We start from the raw sequence: 24611 nt of genomic DNA on the forward strand, positions 1-24611 counted from the left end.
CTACTGATATTGTGTTGCAAGCAGGTCCTTACATGAAATAGAATGGGCAGTTGCTACTTCTTCAAAAATTAGCTAATACTTCATTTAAAATGCCCTAGGGCTTTGCTGTTTTACTATATGATGTGAATCTGTTTTTATGTTTAATAACCTTCTTTGCCCATTTAACCTTAATGCCCCAATTCTTTCTTTACTGTGTATTCTTTTTTTTTCTTTAGTGAGAAGTCAAAAGAAGTCAAATACACAACCTTAAATAAAACTGAAAAAGTCTGTACAATTCTATATAATTTGACATAATTAAAAAGAGCTATTTTATCCTACTACAATTTACTGTTTTACTCTGTATGCCTACAATTTAAATGCTTACAGTGGATTCAGATGGTTTATTTAAGTAAAGTCTAACCCACACATGAAGAAGGCAGATTTACAATTATCCTTCTGCCAGAAAGAAAATGGGAAAAAAATCTACAAGTTCAAGTAGTATAACTAAATAAACTATTGAGAAATTATAGAGCAGAGGTAAACATTTTTTGATGATAACAATTGTGTGTACAGAAATATATTGTGCATCAGAGAGTTTAAAGTGTGCTATGTGCAGAAATGCAGGATTTTTTTCAGCTTTAAAATTGCCCTGTTATTCAAGATGCTTTAAATACCTGTTGATCCTGCCAGGAAAACTATTTGAAATCTGCTTCCTTTCATAGACTGAAATCACTAGGATATGATAGTAAAGTAACTTCAGTGATGTCATCCTTCCTTTCACTCTTCATACTTGGACCACAGAGATATATAGGAACACAAAATGTGTGGGGTATCACCACTGCTTCTTAGACTGTTTATGAGTGTATAACCAGGCTAAAACCCACCTTTTTAAGTTGATATTAGACATGTGCATTAGTTTTCGTCCAAATGCATTTTCGTCCGAATTTCAGGTATTTTCATTATCGTTTTAACAAACGATAACGAAAGTGCAGAATACGAAAACCGAAAGATCCGACATCAACAAATGCTTTATTTTCATTTTCGTTGCGAAAACAGTTCGATATAGATAGGAGATTCGACATGACACTGACAATAACAATCTGTGTCTATCGAACCTGTGGTCGAATGTGCCTAACTCTATTAGTCCAAGATTATTCTACATAGAGAGAAAAGATTTGACATAGAGAGAAAAGATTTGACATAGAGAGAAAAGATCGCTGCTGGAATTGGGTGGGGGAAGTAAAATAAAAATAATGATGATGATGAATGTTATTGGCCGATTGTAACCAAGGAGGAGGGGCAGTAAAATAGCTGGAACTAAGTACACACATACAGCCAACGTACTTTCATTTACGATTTGCTAGCAGAGAGAGACACACACACTGAATCATTTCAAAAGACAGTCAATCTTAGCTGGTCCCTTTGTCAGAGAACCTGAATTATCTAGCAATTAAGCATAAGCACAGCAGCGGAACAATAGTTCAACTTAACTTTTTCATAATAATCTGCTGCTTTTGTGTTAGTGTTGTGAACTTGATAGTGATACTAGTGTTGCTAGTGTTGTGATAGCCTCAGAGGCTGCCCGTGTTGTGGGGGGGGGGGGGGATTTATTATTATAGATTCTATATTATAATGCCATATCATTATCTGACACAACATTGGATGCCATGCTACATGTGAAAGTTGGCTGACTGTTGGGGTAGAGTAGACCATTCAACATGAATGACAATGATTCGTTAAAGCAACGGAAAACATACAAACGTTGAATCTTTGGCTTTATGGTGTCTGTCTAAAGTTCTAAGAAGATTCGACGGAGCTGCTAAACTGTACGGTGCTGCAATGTAACATTTCCGGTCAAATGCGTACGCCCATAGGCTATAGAAAAATTCTAATGTTGGTTGACTAGTAAAATAATTTAAAAATATAATTATTACTAGTCATACAACATTAGAATTCTACTGCAGCTAGCTTGTAGGTGGAAAATTTGACTGGAAATGTACACGTACAGTTTAGCTGCTCTGTTGAATCTTCTTTGAACATTCGACATACAGCATAAGCCTTCAATGACAGATTCGACCTTAATTAATTTGGATTTTCAGATGAATGCAATTTTTAACGAAAAACGAAATAAATAAAAATTAATTTCGGGAGTAACTAAATAAATTTATTTTTTGGTTGAAAACGAGATTCCAGAATGAAATATTTCAGTGTGCACACGTCTAGTTGATATTGACTTTGCCTCTCCGTCCACAAAAACTGCACCACTTATAAGTATCCAAGGGAAATAGAATTCTGCAGGAGCTTGTATATAATAGGGAATGATTTATAAAAGCTGTTGAATATCTATAATTTGGCGCTGTAGGCTCTACTAATGTTCAGGCAGCTTGAAGTCAAGATAAAACAACTGAAAGAAAAAAGGCAAATGATGGGGAGCGTGGCTAGCTAATGGCCAAAAAGAGACGTGCTTCTTCACAGGTCCTTGTTTATACATAGAAGCCAGAGTTTTTTTATTATTTCTCTTGCCCCCTCTACCTACCCTCTATTCACCTATGGGGAACAGGAAACCCCTCAATAGAGACACCTTGATCCTTTGCACTCCTTCTCCCTCCCCCTACTTTTTACTTTTCTCCCTGCTGCACACCTCTACTTTAATATAAGCTAGAGCACTTTATCCTTCCATAACGATTTTATCCATTTGCTCGTTTAATATACAAGGACTTGATCATCACTAATGCCAGCAAGTTGTCCCATATCCTATAGCATTTACATCAGGAAAGAGTTAATATTGCTGTCTTCTAAGAGACTCATTAACATCAGGTAACCACCCATCCTGTGTTAAAAGATATTACATTAATTGGTTTCACAGCTCTATCCCACAAACCAGATCAAACGTTGCCATCCATAAAAATGCAGAGATCACGGCCCTGGACTTTACAACTGACCCAATGTGGATATACCTTTTCCTGAAACTTTTATTTGGTAATTCAGCCTACACAATTACCAACATGTGCCTACCAATTACATCACAAGTAGATTTCTGTCCAAGTCACTCAACTATTCTGAATTCATTTGCCAAAGGTAATATTATCTTAGGTAGAGACTTTGACCTTTGATCCCAAACTAGACTCTAGCTCAGGTAAAAAAAAAAAAATGTACCCTTCACTGGACTTCATAGAATAAAACTAAGGATGTCTATGAAACTGGAGAATTCTCAATTCCATAGAACAAGACTATAATTTTTATTGCCTTTCATAATTACAGTAGTAGAATTGATTATATTTTTGTCACCCAAAATCTCCATGAAACTTCTCCTAACATAAGCATTGGATCAAATGTATGAGCTGACCATTTACCTGTTTTTATGTTGCCTTTATTTAGACGAGTACCCTCACAGGGTCAAGATTCACAGACAATGTTACAAAGATTTGATTAGAGCTGAACTTTCAGCCTTCTGATCTTAGTAAGCCCACATTCACACTTGCGTTTTGGCTCAACAGCGTGTACATGTGAGGACCTCAGCAGGGGTCCCGACGATTAGTTTCAAAAGTCAGCCCCAATGAAAGCAAAAGGAGGCTGCCAGCGCCTGCAGATAATTCTGGCTGCTTGCATGTAATTGCTATGTGATGTTCACCTGCAAGTGATTGGCCCTGGATGCAATTTTTCTGGCTTTACATTTGCCTAAAAAAGGGCTAGTGCATACCATCTCAACTATCTTGCAAAATTTCCATGACTTTTACGCCTCCTTGTGTAATATTCAAGAGGCTCCAAGCCAAACATCTTCTCCTGATTGCAATGCTCATATTTCCTCATATGTTAATGATGCTGCACTCCCACCTGTAAATCAGAAAATGCAATTGTCTCTTAACTTGCCATTTACTGAAGATAGACTTCTTAATATCATCAAACCATCCAAAAATGGCGGGGGGCCGCCCCCCTATGAAAACACAAAAGAACAGCAGGGGAGATTGCTGCACTAACGTTGGATCATTAGTACAGCGGCTCCGACCTGAGCTGTCATACTATTGGTGTGTACCAGGCTTAAATTAACCCAGGAAGCTATCGTCCAATCTTCCTGCTCAAAGATAACATTAAGCTTTAGCCTTTTGATTTGCAAACAGCGTTATACACAAAACAAATGTTATACACGATGACCAAGTAGGCTTTATTAGCTTGAGAGAACCCAGAGATGACACAAATAAGACTATGAAGTTACTTTCATTACTCCATAAAAGTAATATAAAATTTGGCCTTCTGTCTGTTGATGCCAAGAAGCCTTTTGACAGTCGATTGGCAACTTCTTTTCCAGTCACAACAGCTAAATCTAGTCGATAACATTATCTCTAATACCATCGCTCTATGTCAGTGATGGCGAACCTATGGCATGCGAGCCACAACTGGCACGCTGAGCCCTCTCTGTGGGCACACAAGGGGAATTCCCCAGCCAGACAGTCACTTCCACTGGTGGTGTAGGCACGGAGGAGCTGGCTAGCTAATGGCTAATGGCAAATTCATTTGCCAAAGGTAATATTATCTTAGGTAGAGATTTTGACCTTTGATCCCAAACTAGACTCTAGCTCAGGTAAAAAAAAAATGTACCCTTCACTGGACTTCATAGAATAAAACTAAGGATGTCTATGAAACTGGAGAATTCTCAATTCCATAGAACAAGACTATACTTTTTATTGTCTTTCATAATTACAGTAGTAGAATTGATTATATTTTTGTCACCCAAAATCTCCATGAAACTTCTCCTAACATAAGCATTGGATCAAATGTATGATCTGACCATTTACCTGTTTTTATGTTGCCTTTATTTAGACGAGTACCCTCACAGGGTCAAGATTCACAGACAATGTTACAAAGACTTGATTAGAGCTGAACTTTCAGCCTCCTGATCTTAGTAAGGCCACATTCACACTTGCGTTTTGGCTCAACAGCGTGTACATGTGAGGACCTCAGCAGGGGTCCCGACGATTAGCTTCAAAAGTCAGCCCCAAAGAAAGCAAAAGGAGGCTGCCAGCTCCTGCAGATAATTCTGGCTGCTTGCATGTAATTGCTATGTGATGTTCACCTGCAAGTGATTGGCCCTGGATGCAATTTTTCTGGCTTCACATTTGCCTAAAAAAGGGCTAGTGCATACCATCTCAACTATCTTGCAAAATTTCCATGACTTTTACGCCTCCTTGTGTAATATTCAAGAGGCTCCAAGCCAAACATCTTCTCCTGATTGCATTGCTCATATTTCCTCATATGTTAATGATGCTGCACTCCCACCTGTAAATCAGAAAATGCAATTGTCTCTTAACTTGCCATTTACTGAAGATAGACTTCTTAATACCATCAAACCATCCAAAAATGGCTCTTGGCCAATGGCTGAGAGCACTGACTGGAGTGTTCTGGTGGGGGGCCGCCCCCTATGAAAACACAAAAGAACAGCAGGGGAGATTGCTGCACTAACATTGGATCATTAGTACAGCAGCTCCGACCTGAGCTGTCATACTAGTGGTTCATTCAGAGGCATGATCAGTCCCATCCTCTGTACAGAGCCGCTGGTAGGTTTAAGTGTGTTGGCACTTTGAAAGAAAATAAGTAGGTTTTGTGTTGTGGTTTGGGCACTCGGGCTCAAAAAGGTTCGCCATCACTGTTCTATGTACTACCTCATCCGCACATATTACAACAGATAGCACTCTCTCTGAATCCTTGAGGTAATGGCACTGGACAGGTATGCCCATTATCACCCCTTCTCTACAGTATCACTAAGGAACACCTGGCTGTTGCTTTTCACAATAGCCCATCCATACAATACATCACAATAGGATGATGAGAACCTAAACTAGCTCTATATGATGCACTTGTCTATATTACCTGTCCTTGGCTTAGCTCCCTTTTATTCTAAAAGAATTCAGTCATTTTAAGGTCAACGTGTCCAAATCTGAAATGCTAAATATTTTCCTTCCTCACTGAGAGGTTACGTTTAAGCCTTCTCTTTCAAGTTGCAGGCTGTTGCAAAAATTACTTGGATAATAAATTACCTTCTGATTTGCTCTATGCCTTATCCTATTTACCCCTACCAGCTAGAACTAAATTAGATCTTAAAGACCTGGGATCCCTTGTAGCTCTTGTTGATTGGCAGGATCAGTACGATTAAAAAAGACAGTCTCCCCAAAATTATTTACATATTTCAAACACCCCTATTAAATTACTCAAATCATTTTTGTTTAACTTAGAAGACTTCTCTTTGATTTTGTGTGGGAATCTTCTAAACTTGCACTAAAACGTAACATCTGAATTAGGAAAAAGGAAGGGGCAGTACTGCCCAACCTCAAACTATACTACAAAGTCTCAATTTTTTCTTGTATTCTAGACTCTTGATTTCACAAAGAACAAAACAATGGGTTCAATTAGAGTTCAACACCTCTCTTTTTCCAAAAAGCTGCGGCATCTCTCATCTCTTAAACCAAACCACCTGGCTTTTGCTATGTTGCTGGCATCAAAATTTATTTATATAAATCTCTTTCCTTTTCTTCTCTACACAGCCCTCTTACCTACCAACTTGGTAACCAAACATTTCCATTTGGTCTCTACTCTCCTTAAAATTTAGGATTGCATTTAACCTTTTGGCCACAAATACAACATATCAATCCTAATAACTCATTACTCACCTTCCTACAACTCCAGTCCCTACACCCACATCTCAAAGGCCTATGTTTGACCTATACACAACCACTGTCTACATAGAAAACCTACCACACACAGACCTTTACCAACTTTTGAAGAAGTATGTGTATGCAATACACTCTTCCAACATACCATCTCTACACTAGCTGTCACGGTCCGGGGTCAGGCTCAGAGACCAGTAGCTACAGCAGTAGGGGGACTCCCACAGACCAGCAGGATTGATATACAAGCAAGTCACCCTGGAAAATAACGCAGGCTCATCTGAGGGGCAGAGTCTAAGTACTAACCGGTGTTCACCAGAGCTCCTGATGGTGGAGATGAGTATAGCTGCGTGTTAGTACCAGGTTGCAGTCCTCAGGATCGCCCAAACAGGAGATGGGCAAGCCGGGGGTTCAGTAGCAGATATAGCAGGTAAGGATCAAAAAGAAGGGTAGTCAGTAAACAAGCCAAGGGTCGGTAACAAGTAGTTGCAGGTTGGGATCAAGCAGAAGCATAGTGGAAGAACAAGCCAATGGTCAGTAACAAGTGTTAGCAAAGATATGGATGGCAGTAGGAAAGACAGAAGCGAGATACTGTCTGGGGAGAGCACAATAAGCTGGCAAACTGGAAATGCAGAGACATGGCTTAAATCAGGAAGTTTATGGAAGAAGCAGAGTTCAAAATTCAAGAAAAGCAAGGTTTAAGGCAGGATCATTTAAGGAATTGTCTAGGGCACTGTCCAGCATATCAGGTGCCTTAGGAAGAAGAGACATTACCTGACACAGCAGAGGTTCTGGGTTCAAATCCAGGCCCTGAAACCAACTTTGACCACAATATTGTCTTGTCTCTTGCCTTATACTGAAAATTGTCACAGAACTGGGGCTTTCCATTACTGAAGAGACATAGGTAGCAGTTTTATATTCACTCATACTTTCTATATCATGTAAAGTTCAAGAACAAAATATTGTGTTCCTGACACCTTCTTACATAGTTACATAGTTACATAGTAGGTGAGGTTGAAAAAAGACACAAGTCCATCAAGTCCAACCTATGTGTGTGATTATGTGTCAGTATTGCATTATATATCCCTGTATGTTGCGGTCATTCAGGTGCTTATCTAATAGTTTCTTGAAGCTATCAATGCTCCCGGCTGAGACCACCACCTGTGGAAGGGAATTCCACATCCTTGACGCTCTTACAGTAAAGAACCCACTACGTAGTTTAAGGTTAAACCTCTTTTCTTCTAATTTTAATGAGTGGCCACGAGTCTTGTTCAACTCTCTTCTGCGAAAAAGTTTTATCCCTATTGTGGGGTCACCAGTACGGTATTTGTAAATTGAAATCATATCCCCTCTCAAGCGTCTCTTCTCCAGAGAGAATAAGTTCAGTGCTTGCAACCTTTCCTCCTAACTAAGATCCTCCAGACCCTTTATTAGCTTTGTTGCCCTTCTTTGTACTCGCTCCATTTCCAGTACATCCTTCCTGAGGACTGGTGCCCAGAACTGGACAGCATACTCCAGGTGCAGCCGGACCAGAGCCTTGTAGAGTGGGAGAATTATCGTTTTATCTCTGGAGTTGATCCCCCTTTTAATGCATGCCAATATTCTGTTTGCTTTGTTAGCAGCAGCTTGGCATTGCATGCCATTGCTGAGCCTATCATCTACTAGGACCCCCAGGTCCTTTTCCATCCTAGATTCCCCCAGAGGTTCTCCCCCCAGTGTATAGATTGCATTCATATTTTTGCCACCCAAATGCATTAATTTACATTTTTCTACATTGAACCTCATTTGCCATGTAGTCGCCCACCCCAATAATTTGTTCAGGTCTTTTTGCAAGGTTTCCACATCCTGCGGAGAAGTTATTGAACTGTTTATCCCATCCTCCAGATCGTTTATGAACAAATTAAATAGGATTGGTCCCAGCACAGAACCCTGGGGAACCCCACTACCCACCCCTGACCATTCTGAGTACTCCCCATTTATCACCACCCTCTGAACTCGCCCTTGTAGCCAGTTTTCAATCCATGTACTCACCCTATGGTCCATGCCAACGGACCTTATTTTGTACAGTAAACGTTTATGGGGAACTGTGTCAAATGCTTTTGCAAAATCTAGATACACCATGTCTACGGGCCTTCCTTTATCTTTTTTTTTTTTACAAGAAATGGGCCTTCCTTTATCTAGATGGCAACTCACCTCCTCATAGAAGGTTAATAGATTGGTTTGGCAAGAACGATTCTTCATGAATCCATGCTGATTACTGCTAATGATACCGTTCTTATTACTAAAATCTTGATTTCAATATATCTGCTGGAGATTTCAAACAACCCCCGTCACTACTCTCAATGTTTGGCGGGAATGCCAATACATCAACCGCTTCAGGGACTTGATCATAAGCCTTTATTTATAGTCCACAGGGCTTTTTTACTCAGAGAATAGGTGCAGGAACTCCCCTTTTGGGAGTTACCCATTGTCTTTGCCCCTACCTACCTCTGAGCACCAGTCCTTGGTTCCACCCCCTACCCACCTCCCAGCACCGCCCCTTTTAGAGACTACAGAACCAAGTAACATTTATGATACTAAGTAATTTGTATGGAATTTGTTATTGATAACAAGAAAAGTAGTAAAATAGACCCCCCACAGACAACAACAATAGACCCATCAGCAATAATAGATCCCCCCTGCAACAATGGACCACCTACAACAAAATACCCCCAGCAACAATAGACCCTCTAGCAGCCAGCTATAATAGACTGCTCCCTCAACAGTATATCCCTCCCAGCGACAACTGACCCCCCAGCAACATAAGACCCACCCCCAACAACAATAGATCCCCCACCAGCAACAATAGACCTCCTAAGCAGCAATCAACCCTTCTGTAGAAATAGATCCCCTCCAGCAACAATAGATCCACCAGCAGCCAGCATCAATAGACACTGTAGCACAACCCAGTACTCCTTGCCATTACATACATTCAGTGCTGGAGATGCCAGAACTGCGTTCCCCCACATTCCCCCACGTTCCCGTTGAAAAAAAGCCCTGGCCTACCAAGAAATTCCAGTAAATTCTCCCCAAGTTGATGCTCCTTACAATGCTCCCACCATCACTTTCAGAGGCCAAGATGTCTATATGTAGATTTTTAATTTTTGCTGCCTGCCGAGCAATTCCTAGATATTAGAAACCCTCTCCACTACGCTAGCTGCATGGTTAAAGATATTTAATAGTAGGGATGAGCCCGCGGTTCGAGTCCAACATAAGTTTGACTCGAACATTGGATGTTCATTTGTTCTAAAATGAACCGAAAAAATTTTCACTGAAAATTTGAGCGCCGCGGAATGCCCCATAATGCACTGCGAGATTGCAGTACATTGCTGTATGATGATTGGCCAAAGCATGCACCTGACCTGCATGCTTTGGCCAATCACAGTGCGCTCAGCTGAGACAGCTATAATTGGCCAAAGGCCAGGTGCCTTTGGCCAATCATGGCTCAGGGGAACTAAGTCCACGCCCCACACTGTATAAGGCTGCTTAAAGAACGGCCGTGTGTAGTGTTGTTGCCGTGGACAGAGAGATAGCTTGAGTTAGATTAAGCAGGCAGGTTATTCAGTTAGTGGCAGTGTATTTGATATATCTATCTATCTATCTATCTATCTATCTATCTATCTATCTATCTATCTATCTATCTATCTATCTATCTATCTATCTATCTGTCTATCTATCTATCTATCTATCTATCTTACAGTATCTCACAAAAGTGAGTACACCCCTCACATTTTTGTAAATATTTTATTACATCTTTTCATGTGACAACACTGAAGAAATTACACTTTGCTTCAATGTAAAGTAGTGAATGTACAGCTTGTATAACCGTGTAAATTTGCTGTGCCCTCAAAATAACTCAACACACAGTCTTTATTGTCTAAACCGCTGGCAACAAAAGTGAGTACAGCCCTAAGTGAAAATGTCCAAATTGGGCCCAAAGTGTCAATATTTTGTGTGGCCACAATTATTTTCCAGGACTGCCTTAAGTTCCTTGGGCATGGAGTTCACCAGAGCTTTACAGGTTGCCACTGGAGTCCTCCTCTACTCCTCCATGACAACATCATGGAGCTGGTGGATGTTAGATACCTTGCACTCCTCCACCTTCTGTTTGAGGATGCCCCACAGATGCTCAATGGGGTTAGGTCTGGAGACATGCTTGGTCAGTCCATCACCTTTATCCTCAGCTTCTTTAGCTATCAAGGCAGTGGTCGTCTTAGAGGTGTGTTTGGGGTCATTATCATGTTGGAATACTGCCCTATGGCCCAGTCTCAGAAGGGAGGGATCATGCTCTGCTTCAGTATGTCACAGTAGATGTTGGCATTCATGGTTCCCTCAATGAACTGTAGCTCCCCAGTGCTGGCAGTACTCATGCAGCCCCAGACCATGACACTCCCACAACCATGCTTGACTGTAGGCAAGACATACTTGTCTTTGTACTCCTCACCTGGTTGCCACCACAACCGCTTGACACCATCTGAACCAAATACGTTTATCTTGGTCTTATCAGACCACAGGACAGTCCAGTAATCCATGTCCTTAGTCTGCTTGTCTTCAGCAAACTGTTTGTGGGCTTTTTTTGTGCATCACCTTTAGAAGAGGCTTCCTTCTGGGATGACAGCCATGCAGACCAATTTGATGCAGTGTGCGGTGTATGGTCTGAGCATTACCAGGCTGACCCCCCACCCCTTCAACCTCAGCAGCAATGCTGGCAGCACTTATACGTCTATTTCCCAACCTCTGGATATGACACTGAGCACGTGCACTCAATTCTTTGGTCGACCATGGCGAGGGCAGTTCTGAGTGGAACCTGTCCTGATAAACCACTGTATGGTCTTGGCCACCGTGCTGCAGCTCAGTGTCAGGGTCTTTGCAATCTTCTTATAGCCTAGGCCATCTTTATGTAGAGCAACAATTCTTTTTTTCAGATCCTCAGAGAGTTATTTGCCATGAGGTGCCATGTTGAACTTCCAGTGACCAGTATGAGAGAGTGAGAGCGATAACACCAAATTTAACACAACTGCTCCCCATTCATACCCGAGACCTTGTAACACTAACGAGTCACATGACACCGGGGAGGAAAAAATGGCTAATTGGGTCAAATTTGGACATTTTTACTTAGGGGTGTACTCACTTTTGTTGCCAGCGGTTTTAAAATTAATAACTGTGTGCTGAGTTATTTTGAGGGGACAGCAAATTTACACTGTTATACAAGCTGTACCCTCACTACTTTACATTGTAGCAAAGTGTTATTTCTTCAGTGTTGTCACAAGATATTATAAAATATTTACAAAAATGTGAGTGGTGTACTCACTTTTGTGAGATACTATATACTGGTATATACAGTATTTCACAAAAGTGAGTACATCCCTCACATTTTTGTAAATATTTTATCATATCTTTTCCAGTGTGGGCGGGAGGCAACTAGTTAATCTAAAACTGCCATGAGGCTCTACATGTGATCAGTTATGACACCAGCCATTGGATGGTTTGACAGTTTAGTTGAGAGCACAACCAATGGGAGTGTTACATTGCACATCGGAAATTAAACTGTTTTATTGATGGGTTTACTTCCGCTTTAAATAGGTTATGGGAGTTTAGATGCAGTTTGCTTTATTTTTGCCTCTGTAGTTATAGGTTTGCCTCTGGCACTTAGAGGTCTATGACAATATGGTTCATGTGCAGCTAATAATCTTTAAGACTAGCTGAATCACACAGATATGTACTCCAGCTCCACCACAGAACCAGAACTATGCAGATACTATGTTTATAAGCTGCACTTCTCCCTACAACACTGTGTTGCAATGATTTATATTATAAATGGGCAACACAGTGGCTAAGTGGTTAGCCATATTGCCTAGCAGCACTAGGGTAGACGGTTTGAATAACACAACATTACCTGCCTAGAGTTTGCATGTTCTCCCTGTGCCTGCGTGGGGTTTCCTCCAGGTAATCCGGTTTCCTCCCACACTCCAAAAACATGCTGGTAGGTTAATTGGATCTTGTCAAAATTGGCCCTAGTATATGAACGTGAGTTAGGTATCTTGGATTGTAAGTTCCTGGAGGGTAGGGACTGATGTGAATATGCAATATGCATGTAAATCGCTGCATAAATTGATGACGCTATATAAGTACATGTAATATTGTATGTAATATTAAATGAAGATTGTAGATTTAAAGCCGAACTCTGGGCAAACAGTTAATACATTGTTTATGCACATACACTATATTACCAAAAGTAGTGGAACACTCGCCTTTACACGCACATGAACTGTAATAGCATCCCAGTCTTAGTCCATAGGTTTCAATATTGAGTTGACCCACCCTTTGCAGCTATAACACCTTCAACTCTTCTGGGAAGGCTGTCCACGAGGTTTAGGAGTGTGCCTATGGGAGTGTTTGACCATTCTTCCAGAAGAACATTTGTGCGGTCAAGCATTGATGTTGGACGGGAAGGCCTGGCTCACAGTCTGCGTTCTAGATCATCCCAAAGGTGTTCTATTGGGTTGGGGTCAGGACTCTGTGCAGGCCAGTCAAGTTCTTCCAACCCAAACTTGCATGCGCGCACCCTACCCGGAAGAGTTGGATCACGCATATACTGTATACATGATATGGCGTACAGGTGCCACCCTGTAGCAGTAAAACTGCTATAGGGCAGACCTGAAGAGGTTAATTTGTGTGTAACTTCCTAGATGTGATCTGCTGTCACAGATGTGCAATTTCTTGCTTTCTTAATGAGTTTTTTGGTTGGGTTCCCTATAGTTGACATGGAGTTTTCAAAGGCAAGAGAATTTTATACAGGCTTGGGATGGTGATACCATTGAAGGAGCAGTAGCATACTGAGGTGATCCCCTCAATCCCCCCTCCCTGAACACTAACTTCCCTGTGCAATAGAGCCCTAATTAGCTCAGAGAGTTGCCGTTCCACTCCAAATGTAAGTCTCAGCTCACACTTGTGCGATGTGGGAATCGGCACTATTCCTGTGCAGGTTCCCGCATCGCATCTCACTCGCAGGCAGTTCATACTGCTCTCTGCGAACCGCTGCGAGTGTCAATACAAAGTTAATGACACCCTTAAATCAGTTCTCCGGTCGCAATGCGAACTGTGAAATAGGACAGGAATCTGATCGCATGGTTCCAATGCGGACCAAAAAAAGGGTTCTGCACCATTTTGATGCGAATGCGATGCAATTTCAGCCATTCAGTTTGTATGGCTGAAATTGCATCACACAGACATCGCATGTGATATGCACAGCAATGGGGTGAAAATCATGCGCAACGTCTGGCATCGCACTAGTGTGAACCCAGCTTTAATGTTATGTGGTGCTTCAATGAAACTAATATCAAATCAGGTTAGGGTACCTATCCTGGTTGTATGAAAAAAAATATTTCTTTAATAAATTGTGTTTATCTAGCAGAAATCACATTTTTAAAGAACTGTATCCTATTTGCAACCAATACTTTGTTAATCTAAGGAAAACTGAACAATAATTACTCATGTCTGAGAGTTACTAAACATTTAAATTTTAACTGTGGCATACAGTACCCAATGAACCCTTAGTTAAAATAATTTTGTCTGTCTGCTAACCATTTGTTAGGTTAATTTGTATCACTAAGTGACAATGAAAACCAAATGTGACAGTAAGAGAAAGAGCCAAGAATGTGATATAATGTTTGTAAACCAAACCATGACTGCTCCCAATCCATAACGCCAACAGAAATTCAATTCAAAGTTTGTTTATTACAGTTTGACTCGCTAATTTGTAATGAAAAATTACAAAAGTGACTATGACAAGATTAGTTGATACTCTGAGAGGATTAACGACAACATATGAAGTTTATTCCATTTTCTTTGTATGGTAAAAATATTTAATCTTAGACAAATTAAAAGTTAAAATGTCTGATATGTTTATACTACATCGATTACATTTTTGAATGCACTATAATGTTTCCTACGTTATTGTTTTAACCATTCCCTTTTTCCCTTACAATGATCATTCCACTTTGTAACTGAAGCTTGTTTATAGAGAAGTACATGTCAGGGATGCAATGGAATTTGGAAAAGTCTTCTTCCTCAAACACAAAACAGAAGTGGGCCTCTTTTGTCCAAGAGTATTTTTTAAATTACTTACTAATTTAATTGAGTTCATATTCTACAATGCCACAAAAGTATTTGCAGGACCTGTAATTATATATATATTGTGTAAATATCAAACACTTCATGATGAGATGAATACTGTGTATACTGGCTGCATGATCACAAATGAAGGATCCAGCATCCTTTGCAATGTACATATGCTATAAATAGTGTACAAGCTCTTCTACCCAAGTTTATTCCCAGGCCACACCCAGGTAACCCTAAAGCCCCGCACACACGAGCGGAAATTCCGCCAGCAAAAGTCCGATGAGAGCTTTTGGTCCGAAAATGCGACCGTGTGTATGCTCCATCGGACTTTTGCTGGCGGAATTCCAGCCAGCAAAAGATTGAGAGCAGGTTTTTAATTTTTCAGTCGAAAAAACTTCCGATCGGAAATTCCGATCGTCTGTACCAATTCCGACGCGCAAAATTCCTTCACATGCTCGGAAACAATTCGACACATGGAATTTACTTTTCGTGGCTCGTCGTAGTGTTGTACGTCACCGCGTTCTTGACGGTCGAAAGTTCAGCAAACTTTTGTGTGACCGTGTGTATGCAAGCCAAGCTTCAGCGGAATTCCGTCAGAAAAACCATCCAAGATTTTTCCTATGGAAATTCCGCTTGTGTGTACGTGGCATTAGGCTGGTAATAGCAACATATGAAAGTACAAAATAATCAGAATTTAATTCTGGATAAAATACACTATGACTGGCTGCACCGGTCTGGTGACATGTACTGCTGTAGCGGTAATCAGAGACAATGGCTGGCTGCACTGACATATAGCGATATCAGAGCAGCCAGCTACATGATCATCACCACAGCAGTACAATGTCACCATTGCGACACTGCACTTGCTTTGGTGGCAGGGTGTAAAAGAAAAATCTATCAGAAATAGAAATGGTAATAGGGTACTTAGCACCATCTAGTGGCTAAATATGGTATTAACCATTTTATATCAAAGGAAAACAATCGACCAGTGCAGGAAATAGCAAAATGACATTCATTTTTTGCCTCATGCGCACAAAACAAATGTACATGCACTTTTACTGAGTAAAATGTCATGTAAATAAAAAAAAATACAACCTTATGTGTGGCTTTTTTTTAACCACTTCAATACAGGGCATTTTCACCCCCTACCTATCCAGGTCAATTTTCAGCTTTCAGCGCTGTTACGCTTTGAATGACAACAAATAGAGCTTTCCTTTGGTGGTATTTAATCACCTCTGCGTTTTTTTATTTTTTGCGCTATAAACAAAAAAAAAGACTGACAATTAAAAAAAAAAACACAATATTTTTTACTTTTTGCTATAATAAATATCCCAATTTTTAAAAAAAGAAAAACATATTTCTTTCTCAGTTTAGGCTAATATGTATTCTTCTATTCCTATACAATCGCAATAAGCGTATATTGATTGGTTTGTGCAAAAGTCATAGCACCTATAAAATAGGGGATAGATCTATGGCATTTTTATTAATTTATTTATTTTTTACTAGTAATGCCGGTGACCTGCGATTTTTGTCAGGACTGTGATATTGCAGCGGACAGATCAGACAGTTTTGACACTATTTTGGTACCATTCACATTTATACAGCGAACAGTACTATAAAAAGGCACTGATTGCTGGATAAATGTCACTGGCAGGGAAGGTGTTAAATGTGTTACCTAGGGAGTGATTCTAACTGTGGGAGTGGGGACTGACTGGGGAAGGTAACCGATTGGTGTTCCTCTGTACTGGGAACAAACGATCGGTCTCCTCTCCCCTGACAGGACATGGATCTGTGTGTGTCCCTGCTCCGTGACCAGCAATTGTGGGTGCCTGGCGGACATTACGGCCGCCAGACATGCGCATCATCTCCAGAGTGACGTGGCACGCACATGCACCTAGCAGCTGGGAAGCTGAGGACGTCATATGATGGCCGCCCAGGATGAGAGAGCCACCTTGCGGCTGTCATTTGACTATACGCAGGATGGGAAGAGGTTAATTCATGTTTATGTTGGAAAGACAACTGTAGGTCTAAAATTATTTAGCCACTTTAAAGTGATTGTAAAGTTTTTTTATTTTTTTTTAAATAAGAAACAAGTCATACTTACAGTGCCTTGAAAAGTATTCATAAATTGTCCACATTTTGTCATGTTACAACTAAAAATTTAAATGTATTTTATTGGGATTTTATGTGAATTATTTTTAAATTTAAACTGAGAGTCTGCCTGACCTCAGTGCTGGGTTGCTTTCAGCTCTGGTTCCTGTGTTTCTGATTCTAGAAAATCTGCTAACCTTGTTCCTGACCCGGCTATGTCTGACACCTCTCTTGGATAACCCCTGCCTGTTATGTCTGCTACTCGCTTATGTTACCAACCTCGGCTTGGATTTCTGACTAGGTCTCTGCTTTCTGACTTGGTACCCCACTGCTGGAACGTTACTGACTTCTGTTCCTGACCTTGAACTGGATCCTGACCCTGCACATGTCTGCCACTGAACAAGGCTTGTGACCAGACTCTATGCCACCACTGGAAGGACTCCTGTGTCTCCAAGCTACAGCTCCCTACTACAGCTTCCTGGCACCTACGCCCTTACACTGCCCTAGCAGTCCCTGTCTCCACTACCAGGGGTGCTTGGATGGGAATTGCACAAGAGGCCACCCTCGTCATCTCGGGCTCCACAGTCAGGTACATGACAACAGGGTTGCCCCAATCCTCCTCTTCTTTGGTCACCCATTGGCGCTTCAGGTTCCTCCTCACAGTGTGACATATTAGAAAGCTTAATGGTGACAAACGTGCAGGTTTGATCCCGAGCTGAGCTCTGTGTGCCTATTGATACTCAGAGTGCAGCTCGGCCCCACCCGCTGCTCCCCCGTTAATCGGATTTGATCGACAGCAGCAGGAGCAAATGGCTCCTGGCATCCAATCACTGTGGCCGAGAGCAGTGCCACTGCTTTTTCTACCTCCTCACTGGGCTCAGTGAGAGAGAGAGCAGTGGCGCTGCTCTTGGACACAGTGATTAAATCGATATTAGGCTCAGGTAAGTATTTGGGGGGGGGAGCTGACAATAGTTTTTTTTTTTTGCCTTATTGCAGAGAATACATTAACGTAAAAAACTTCAGCCTTTACAACCACTTTAACACCATGATAAACCCCCTTTCTATCCAAGCCATTTTTCAGTTTTCAGTACTGTAATACATTGACTAATGCCACGTACAGACGATCTGAATTTCCAACAAAAAATGTTCGATGTGTAGGCTCCATCGGACATTGGTTGTCGGAATTTCCGACAACAAAAATTTAAGAGCTGGTTCTCAAATTTTCCGACAACAAAATCCGTTGTCGGAAATTCCGATCATGTGTACACAATTCCGACGCACAAAATTCCATGCATGCTCAGAATCAAGCAGAAGAGCGGCTCTGGCTATTGAACTTCATTTTTCTCGGCTTGTTGTACGTGTCACCGCGTTCTTGACGTTCGGAATTTCTGACAACACTTGTGCGACCGTGTGTATGCAAGACAAGTTTCAGCCAACATCCGTCGGAAATAAATCCACGGTTTTGTTGTCGGAAAATCCTATCGCGTGTACATAGCATTTCAGTTACCTGGCCATGCAATATTGTACAGAAAATTCATTTTTCTATATATACTTTTTAAAGACAAAGCTTTCTATTTGTAGTATTTAATCATTATTGGGTTTTTATTTTTTCACTATATAAAGTTAAATAAAAACTGTTTCCATTAGTTATTGCTATACAACTTTGCAAATACGTGATCTTTCTTCATAAATTTAGGTCAAAATTTATTCCGCTAAATTCCTTTAGTAAAAAAAACAAACAACTAAGTGTGTATTATTTAGACTGTGTGAAAGAGAGTCTAGAAACTATGGTATATGCATGGCTCAAAATTTCAAGTCCTGAGCTACTAGCCAGGCCTCAAGGGTTACTCGCCACCAGTTGCCCCACCCAACCCCAACCCTGCCCTGCCCCTAATTCCACCCCTAAACACGCCCTCATAAATTATCTCATGAAATGACACTTAAATGTTTTATGCAGAATTAAGCAACTTTATCCATGCTCATCAATGCAGCCTCACCCGTATCCATCAATGCAGCCTCACCCGTGTCCATCAATGCAGCCTCACCCGTGTCCATTAATGCAGCCTCACCCGTGTCCATCAATGCAGCCTCACCCGTGTCCATCAATGCAGCCTCACCCGTGTCCACCAATGCAGCTTCACCCTTGTCCACCAATGTAGCCTCACCCGTGTCCACCAATTCAGCCTCACCCGTGTCCACCAATTCAGCCTCACCCGTGTCCACCAATGCAGCCTCACCCGTGTCCACCAATGCAGCCTCCCCCGTGTCCACCAATGCAGCCTGCCCCATGTCCACCAATGCAGTCTCACCCGTGTCCATCATGCTGCCGCCCCATGTAAATCATGCAGCTTACCTGTGTCCATCATGCTGCCTACCTGTGTCCATCATGCAGGGGAGCAGAGGAGAGGCAGCGTATTGCCGTCCGGATGATAAGAACGCGAGGGACATCACTGGAACAGCTTTGATTTCAATTGCTGTGTTCCCGCAGCTCGGCGCCCCGTACAGCCCCACCCCCTTGCCGGGGAACCTTGATACACATCACTTGTCCCGTGATTGGATGGGTGATCTGTCTATTAAATTCCTCGGGACCAGGGGGCGGGGCTGTGTGTGACAGCGAGTGTGGGGGAACTTTCGGCTATTTAAATGAAAGCTGCTAGTGATGTCCCTCACGCTCTGAATCATCCAGCTGGCTCTCTCTTCCCCTCCATGAGTGCTGGGAGAAGGACTCTCATACAACCCACTGGCTGGCGGTGCTCGCCCCCTCCCCTCGCTCCCAGGCAGCCCACCCAGTGAGTGGAATTTTTGAGGGCTGGTATATGTATATAATTGAAATCTATCGACCCTGATGTACTGGTTCCCTATCTCATTTCTTAAAGTCCTAAAATGGCAGGGCAGCAGAAACACCCCCAAAATGACCCCTTTATTGAAAGTACATACACCAAGTTTTTTAGTAAGAAGCATGATGAGCTTTTGGAAGTTGAAATTTTTTTGCCACAATTTTGTGGAAATTAAAGAAAGTAGAACATTTCTAATTTTAATTCACAAAGTTGTAATTATAGCAAGTTATGTCTCACACACAGCATGGGCATACTTACAGTTATACCCAAAACACATTCTTCTGCTCCTGAGCAGTGCCGGGACATGGTCATATGGTGCCCAGGGCGAAGATGGCAAACTGCCCCCCCCCGGGGGGTAAAAAAGGGGCAGTGTCATTTCAAAACAAGAAAATGCTTAAGACAATACACACATTTTAACTATATGTATTTTTAGAGGCACTTAAAGTGCTTTGGAATAATAATGCAGAAAATGTGCTTGTAGAAAGGCCTGCTAACTGTTTTTTCTGTCAGAGCCCGTGTGAACATACTAAGTTTTCAGCTTTGCATAATTTTTTCGTAAGGTAGTGCCCAAATATTCACAAAAAAAGGGAAATACATTTTTCTTATACTAGTAATGGCGGCGATCAGCAACTTATAGTGGGAATCAACTATGTTTCCTGTGTGTGTGCTGCTTTTTACTCTGTAAAGTGCCCTGTATTGATTATCAACACAGAGCTGTGGGCTGTGATTTGACACAGCCGATCAGCAAGTCCCAGCCATGAATCATTGGCTGGGATCTGCTGACAGTCTCCTGCTGTGTCAAGTCACAGGGGTGTAGGTGGGTGGGAGCATACGCCCGACACCCTAAAACAGGAAGCGTCATACGCCTGTAGCTGCCACCCCTTAGCAGTATATGTACTGTGACGGGTTGTCTTTTCAAGTGGTTAGATACCAATGATATTTGTAATTCGCAGCATGGGGGGGGTTAATGTACTGCCACTGCTGGTCCACTGATGCATCAGTGGCTGACCAGTTGCAGTTAATTAACCCCTTTGTGCTGCATTAGTGGCACCAGTGTCAGGGTTAATTAACCCCCCCCATGCTGCATATTACAGAAATTAAAAATAACATTGGTAATTAACCTCCCCTCAGCCTCCTCCCCCAATCAGATCCAGACAGTTTATTTATGAATCTGCAGCAGATTCATAAATGAACTGTCTGGATCCGATAGGGGGAGGGGGGGAGGCTGAGGGGACATTAATTACCAATGCTATTTTTAATTTCTCTAATATGCAGCATGGGGGGGGGGGGGTTTAATGGCATGCCATTTGGCAATCATTAGCAGTTCTTACTTTTGTGTGATATACACAGTTTGTTGGTTCCTCCTTGGCGGCTCCTCTAGGTTGCACGCGCAGCTTCGGCAGCAGCTCTCTACGCCCCTCCCATCTCGCCTCCGGCTGTGAGTGACGTCACGCCGCCGGGACGGGACTACGAAGCAGCGCCTTCATTGGGGCAGTGAAGCACTGACAGGGAAGGGCGTGTGCGGTGACTATCTGTCTAGGTTTGTGCCGGGTGCAAGAGCGCACTCGGCACATTACAGTAAAAGGTACCGAGACGATTAGCGGCGCCAGCTAGTGTGTACTGTGAAGCACACTGCCGGCACTTCACCTGCGCCCCCCCTCCAGAAAATTGTACCACCCAGGACATCCGCCCCTTCCGCCCCTGCCTTGTACCGGCCTTTTTTCACTACTAATATGCATAGAAGGGCTCAAAATCCAAGAAGCACCTTCAGGCTTTCAAGGGGGTATATCTTAGTAATCCATTTTCATGACTGCTTATCACATTTTGGTGTAGAAACACCTGAAAAATGACAACATTTTGGAAAGATAAACACCCCAAGATAATTATTTAAAAGAGGCATTGTGAGTCTTTTGAGGATTTCATTATTTGCCAAAAGGTTTCGAAAAATGTGGAAAGATGAAATTGTATTTTTTTACACAAAGTTGTGTATTTGATAAGATATTTTTCACACACAGCATGGGCATACTTAGAATTACACCCCAAAACACTTCTGCTAATCCTCCTGAGTAAGGGGATACCACAGGTGTGAGACTTTTTGTTGTGATGCCAACCAGGGACACTATTGGTGGCTGCATTGGCTCTGGTGACGCTGGCCCTGGTGTGGGTAGTGATCAGGAACATTGTTGTTGATTTGGTGACACTGTTACTCGAGTGACAGTGATGAGGAGCCATTTAGCTGACTTATACTGGTCTGGTGACACAAATTCCGCATACACACGGTCAGAATTTCTGACAACAAATGTTCGATGTGAGCTTGTTGTCGGAAATTCCGACCGTGTGTAGGCTCAATTGGACATTTTCTGTCGGAATTTTCAACAACAACAAATTTGAGAACTGGATCTCAAATTTTCCGACAACAAAATCCGTTGACTGAAATTCCGAGCTTGTGTAGACAATTCCGATGCACAAAATTCTGCGCATGCTCGGAATCAAGCAGAAGAGCCGCACTGGCTATTGAACTTCATTTTTCTCGGCTCGTCGTACGTCTTGTACATCACCGTGTTCTTGACGTTCGGAATTTCTGACAACATTTGTGTGACCGTGTGTATGCAAGACAAGTTTGAGCCAACATCGGTCGGAAAAAAATCCAGGATTTTGTTGTTGGAATGTCCGATCGTTTGTATGCGGCATTAGACTGGTGTTGTGAAGATCAGGAACACTGCTGATGGCTGCACTGGTCAGGCAACACTGGCACTGATTTGGCAGCAATCAGTAACGCTGTTACTGACTTACACTGATCTGTTGACACTAAAACTGGTGTGGTGGTGATCAGGAATACTGCTGCTGGCTGCTGGTCTGGTAACATAGGGATTTGTGTGGCAACAATCAGGAGCACTGTTGCTGCCTTACACTGGTCTACCAACACTGGGACTGGTATGACAGTGATCAGGAACTCTGTTGCTGGTTTACACTGGTCTGGGGAAACTGGGAGTGGTGTGGTAATGAAAATGAACACTGTTCCTGGTTTACAGTGGTCTAATGACACAGTAACTGAAGTGGCCATTGTTGGCTGCATTGGCTATGGTGACATTAGCACTGGTGTGGCGGTGATCACGAACACTGCTGCTAGCTTAAACTGGTCTGGTGATACTGACTGGTTTTATGGTAATCAAAAACATGCTCTTTGCATTGGTCTGGTGACACTGGAACTGGTGTGGCAGCGATTAGGACACTGTTGATGGCTGCACTAGTTTGAGTCACTCTCATTTGTGTGATGGTGATTAAAAACACTATTGCTGGCTTACACTTGTCTGGTGGCACTGGGACTTTTCGGCAGCACTCAAGTACTCCCATTGCTGATTACACTGGTCTGTTGTAGCTGCAATGGGGAAAACTGTTGCAGACTGCACCGGTCTGGTGATACTATGACTGGTGTGACACTAATCAGGGACACTGTGGCTGGCTGTACTGGTATGGTGACTCATAGGTTAAACTAGGGATGCACCAATACCGGGTATTTTCACGAGTACTTGTGAAAATGCTCCCGATACTGAACCGATATGTTGCAGTGCGATTTGCGTCTATACAAAATAACTGGTTCCAAATTGCACTGCAAAGAATTGCATGTGATTTGAACAGGAATGCGGTGCAATTCCTGTCCAAGTCACATGCGGTTTCCCGCACCGCTTGTGTGTGAACCCAAGCTTGTCATAGTGAAGTTTACACAGGCGTGGTGTGGGAAACCTCCCTGAATGACGGGTTCCACCAGCTCTGGCTCCCATCTGACTGTGGACATCTGCCGCTGTGGCTCTTCCTGCCAATTCCATGGCTTAGTTCCCCCCAGCCTCCAACGGCTCTCTCCCCCCAGCCTCCAGCGGTTAAAGCCATCTCCTTCTAGTGCTGACAGTACAGACTTCATGGATTCTAATCGGTCAGCGCCGTCACATGGACAGTGCTGACCACTCAGAAGCCAACTAGCCTGTACTGTCAGGAGAGGAGATAAAGCCAATGGGAATTCAAATCCCCGCACCAGTGAAGCAACTTCTTGGCGTCTGACAGCGAGGGATCACTGCAATCAGGTACAGTTGGATGGGGGGATGGTAAGGGTGTCCAGTGGATGGCTCGAACTGCTAGAGGCTGGGGGAGAAAGCTGCTGGAGGCTGGGGAGAGACCTGCTGGAAATGCAGAGAACAAAGCCATGGGGAGGCAGCAGAAGCTCAAGCCACAGATGTCAAACAGCCTTCTTAAGCAGTCATGATTGGATGATGAAACACATCAAGGACATAGATGGATGACATCTTTTTGCTGACAGAAACCAGAAGTTGACCACCTTGCATAGGTATCTGAAACTAAAGTCTAACCTTAATGGGGAAATGCTTGTTTAAAAAGGCAATCGTTTCTATGTGCACTGGATGAAGTAATAATAAATTGATCTAGTAAGCTGATATATTGCGCAATGAGGTTCTTTTTGTTTCTTTGAGCAACTTTTGGAGCAAAGATGTTCATATGTGGAGAAAGATACAGATGAAAGTTTTAAAGGGCATGGCTCATATAAACCTAATTCTCAATAGGCCAAAATCTGAGGTAAACACCCTGTTTGGAAAGTGGAAGAAGCACTCTGTGGTGGTGATTGATCCAGAATATTCATTGATGCACGTTTCCGTTTTTATGGACTTAAATTGAGGTGGAATTAAAAGGAGGTGGACTATTAATATATATATATATATATATATATATATATATATATATATATATATATATAAATTACAGTATCTCACAAATGTAAGTACATCCCTCACATTTTTGTAAATATTTTATTACATCTTTTCATGTGACAACACTGAAGAAATGACACTTTGCTACAATGTAAAGTAGTGAGTGTACA

Source organism: Aquarana catesbeiana, linkage group LG04, assembly GCF_042186555.1.
Source record: "Aquarana catesbeiana isolate 2022-GZ linkage group LG04, ASM4218655v1, whole genome shotgun sequence".
Classification (NCBI taxonomy): domain Eukaryota; kingdom Metazoa; phylum Chordata; class Amphibia; order Anura; family Ranidae; genus Aquarana; species Aquarana catesbeiana.